The sequence below is a fragment of the Macrobrachium nipponense genome, chromosome 1 (genome assembly GCF_015104395.2).
Source record: "Macrobrachium nipponense isolate FS-2020 chromosome 1, ASM1510439v2, whole genome shotgun sequence".
Taxonomy (NCBI): domain Eukaryota; kingdom Metazoa; phylum Arthropoda; class Malacostraca; order Decapoda; family Palaemonidae; genus Macrobrachium; species Macrobrachium nipponense.
Genome location: NC_087200.1, coordinates 42,972,046 through 42,977,380, shown reverse-complemented (window position 1 = coordinate 42,977,380; position 5,335 = coordinate 42,972,046).

Below are 5,335 nucleotides of genomic sequence, written 5' to 3'. Positions count from 1 at the left end.
GTGCTAAAGCAGCTAACATGTTTGGTTTCAATGAAAAAGTCAGGTATTTAATATACAGTTCGGGTGCGTTGAGACCTCATCACGGTAGAAATATATTCCAGCAAGGCGTTGAATACGTTTACCTGTATTCGGGTATCGTTCAACCTACCATCTTGGGTGTATAAAATGGTTAATCTCTTAGACTGCTTCACGTTAGGATGTGCATGTGGTAAAGGTCCGCATAATGCCATTTATAAACCTTTAAATACCATTGACGTATTGGATTACATTACTATCGATGTCTCAGATCAGAACGGTGAAGAAATAATGTTTACTGAAAATGGGGTTCTATCCGTTGCAGTCTGCATATAAGACCTAGATAAAACGCTATCGAACTTTCATTATAAATACCATACGTGACATATACCCGTCATAGTATTTAACCGACATGGCTGGTGAACACACTATATATTTGAGCATCTCGGCTGTTTAGATACGGTATACCAAAAATACACCTTCGAAATTTGCCAATAGATTACCTACACCTATATTATTACCTAATGGGGTTGAATATGAAGTAGGTTTAGCTTCGATCATGTTCCCGGGGAGTTATTACGCTATATTATCCAAAGATGATTTATTCACTCTCGAATTTATTACAGAGCGTCATAAACGTGATAGGCATACATATTTGTATAGACCGAGAATAGCAATGTTAGCGGGGATATGAAGAGACTCGTGAGAGCTCTTAATAAGGACGTGTATGATTATTTGAAAGTTTATTACGGTGATAATTTCATAAATTATTTTAATAGTAACGGTATATTTCATTGGGATGAAGATTTAAGGAGAATTACTATACCACGTATCAAGAGAGAGAAATTGAGAACGGGGGACGTTAAAAGTATATATGTCAAATTTAGCGGAAAAGCCGCGAAATTATTAGGTTTTCATATTAATACCGGTTATGAAATATATGCGGGCGTGAACTGAATGAACACATTTCCCTTGATTCTCTACCTGATAATTGTGGGGTAGATTATATATATGTGTATACGGATATAGTTCAACCGACGATTTTTGGCGGGAGACTAGTAAATATATTGGACTGTTTTACTTTAGCAACTGGTAGAGGAAAAGGAATACATAATACAGTCTACAAATTGTTGAACACGAACATCTTGGATCAGATTTCTATTCTTATCACGGATCAAAATGGTCACCTTTTACATTTCACTAAAGACTCGAGTGTTACTTGCCTGCTCCGTATAAAACCTAGAGGAAAATTAGATGAATAGGTGCGTATATAATTCGATGTTCACCCTTGGCATTCCTTATTCGTGATCGTAACACCCTCCGAGTGAACTAGAAATTGCGAATCAAGTTCCACTTAAATTGTTTGGGAATAGTATAAACAGTAAAATGAGAGTGTTATTCGCGCCTCCTTCTTAGAAGGCGGAATTTAAAAAACTATTTTTATCAGACCTTTATTTAAGGAAGACGGAGCGGGATTTGAGGATATTTCCGTTTTCTATCCCGGCCGCAGAAGGGGAAGCGGTTTTTTTTTCGGCCATAAGTGGCGTTGCACGAAAGTGCTTCCTTTTCTATTTAATGCGCGAAACCTTCAGTTAATGAATTCGGTAGATCTGTGTTATCTGATATGGTAAACAGCGGTTTACCTTTAAAAGAATCCATAAAACGAAATGGTATAAGGGCCCTCAAAACTACTGGACAACGAATTTTAAGCGGTACTGGAAGGAGAAGGAGAACGAGACGGAAGAAAACAGTGAAACGATTAGTTAGACGGTCGAGTGTGGGAGGAAAAAAAAACGGAGGAAGAGGAAGGGCACACGAGTTAAATCTAGGAGTAAATATAATAAGGACGTGTACGATCTTTTGTAAAATCTCATTCATCAATTGACATTCGGCGGGTACGCACTCGTTCTACCCTCATCTAAATTATATAAACACAAAACATGGCTAGCGTAGTTCCTAACATACCCGGAACTGGTAATCAAGTTCCTGTTTCATCGTATATTGCGGTATATCAGAATTGTTCCCGAATGTTAATAGACGGAGAATTATTGAAACTTCAATTAATTCAAAGGAAAGACTGGATTTTACACCTTGTAATATTTCCATAAATCAAGTTCTATCTGATAAATATATAGAATTTCGCGTTAATGGGGTGGCAGGTTCTTTCTTAGATTTGTCAAGTATAGTCTTTAGAATTATATATCACAATAGATAGGGACAACACGCAATTAGCGGATGATGTCCATGTGTCTGTCGTTAATGGTATTAGTAATACATTATTTAAATCCGCTTCCGTTTTCTTGAATGAAAAATTGGTGGAATCCTGTCCGGTATTTAACTATCAATCATACATCAAAATGTTGAAAAATGATAAAACCCTCTGCATTACCTACCACCGGCCTCGGGCGGGATTTTTATACGATGACTATCATGTAACACACGGGGGTAACTCGGCAATTTACTGCCAATACCTTCGGTCAAACCAGCAGGTGGGAGACGAAAGTTATGGGTGACATTAAAACGAGGGGCGTGCATACATATTTTCCACTTCTTTTGGATATAGCGACTATAGACATGTATTTACTGGATTCGGTTGATTTGAGACTTAGACTCGAATTAGCGAATAATAACTTGGGTTATGGGCACCCACACAGACGGACATTTAAATGTGCTGAATATAGAAAAGGCTAAATTATGGATCGTAGAGTTAAAAACCCCACATTTATAACGCAATGTCGCTTTAAATGAAGCGATAGCATTAATCCTATACAATATATATTTGATAAGACTTTATTACCGTACAAGACATACGTTATTGGGCAAAATAAATTCGATTTTAATTGATCAGCCTTTTAACAGTTGTATACCTGAAAAATCACATTGGCCATGATTGATATGGAAACATTTTTCAGGTGATTACGCGACCAATAGTCTATATTTTCAATCTTTCGATTAAATAATATACATATTACCGTTAATGGGAATACTGTATATAATATTCAATGTAGTTTCCCTAATACCATCATGCAATTATATCACGAGACGCAGAAAAGTATAGGGGTGGCGGTGATAATCTGATCACTTATGATAGTTTTAAAAATTTTAAAAATGGTAGAGCTATTTACTGCTTTAATTTTGTGGTGGAAGATGTTGAAGATTCCATGCCAGTGGAAATTTCGGCAAACCTGCGAATATCGATCAGGCTGGGTACGGCTACGCCTAGCCCTTGCATTATTTTACTTTTTGGGGATACAAGGGTATTTTAACGGTGGATGCGGATAGGGTTATTCAGTGTGATGTTAGGGGTTAAATGGAATGGATACAAAAGAAATTGAAATAAGTTTAAAAGGTTCACTCGGTGACCGGGTTAAATATTTAGGTGTGTTCGCTTCGGATGAAGTAGGATTATTGACATTGCCAGAAAATAGAATTAAACCTTTAGTTTTTATATCTAATACATTTATCTTCGTCTACTGATATTAATATTGTTGGTCATTGGGTATGTTTTTACGTGGAAAAATCACCTAGAAATATAAGCTTCTTTTTTCTTTTTGATAGTTACGGTATAAATCCAAAAGTTATTCGTAATGACTTCTCTAAACATTTATATATGCGCATCCCGAATATAACCTCTATCGCCTAATAAAACAAATACAACCTGATAAATCGTACAAGTGCGGTCTTTACGTTAGTTTTTTTGTTCATTGCGTGAGTCACCGTGGTGTGAAAGCAGTATTATCCTTAATACAAAATGTATTCTCATTCACCTCGTTTGGGAGGTAATGATAATGGATAACGGGTATATTATTTTAAATATTTTGAAAAAGTTTAAATGTTCACATTGGAGGTCGGGGGTCAAACGTGCTATTATGTACAAGGAATGTCTCCGCATCTTGAACAACTAAGGTAAATACATATTTTTCTTTGATTTTTATATTACTCCATTTACATTCTATTAAGGAATATTCTATATATGTATCATACACCTTCAATCACATAACTTTTAACTTATTTCAGGATGAGCTGTGAGAATCATTCGCCCATGAACGTCGGTGTTAAACTGCTAAGACGTCTTAGTCGTTTCCTCTTAAACGTTTTTCGGCATATTCAGGTTAAAATAAGGATACACGTGGAAGTTATATTGGGAATGCGTGCTGAGACCGGTCTTGACAGCGATTTAGTGTATTGAATTTGTAAATCTTTATGTGGTCAAATAAATCCTTATGAATAATTATATAGGTGTTTTTACTATGCCCATAATGCATTTGAACGGAAAAACAGGAAACGGAGAAAAAGAGTGCGTGTTTCTATGGAATCAGGAACTATTATTAAATAAATATATAACACATCGGTTTTTACATACCTTCACCGGGTTGCTCGTTTCCTTCAGTAGTGAGTGGTGGCGAAGTTGGTCGGGGGTTGCACTGTTGTGGGCTGCCAGTGGTAGTTGTTGCATCTCCTGCTACTTCTTCTTCTTCTCCTGCTTCATGGTCATGACCCGTTTTCACCTTCCTAATAAATGAGTTTGGGGCTCCAACACCATAATAGTAATGGTGTCTGACTTGAGTGGCTACTTCGTCGGCTGACAGTTCACTACTAGAGTTATTTCCCATATCTGAAAGGGAGGAATAATGACTGTTTTATATATTCCGCTTCTTTCAACGGGTACATTATTTTATAAGAATATCTATTCCATATACAGATGAATCTTATTGCTGTTTTTAATATTTACTATACTATAGTTCAAGTAAATGGAAAGTGTTTTATATGCTACTTACTGAATAGTGACGGAGGGAAATGACGTTTCGGTCAAGAGAAATACTTGTAGGGACGGAGGGTCGTGTGTTGCACTTACTCTATACACTTTGGGTAAGGAATAACATCAATTTTCCTTTTCCCTGTCGGTTGTATTTATGGTGTTCAGTTGGGAAGTAATAATCAGGTGTGACATATGGTGTTTCGATGAAGTATTGTATTCCAAAGATGAAGTTTCACGCCTTGTAGCGATAGAATTGATCCCCATTGGAGGAAAGATGTGTGGAAGTTTTATATATGAGTCATATGTGTGTGTGTGTGTGTGTGTGTGTGTGTGTGTGTGTGGACGGCCTTTGTCGTGAGGAAATGATAAGGCTTGTTTATTCGTGTCTGCGAGAAACATGACTGGAGTGATACTGATTTTGATAAAATGAGTCGTTGTGGATGACCTTTGGCGTGAGGGAATGATAAGACTTGTTTATTCATGTTAGTCTGAATCATTGCTGGGAGAGGCTTGATGCTTCGTCCAACAGGTTTTGTAATCAGTGATTGTGATAAAGGGTTC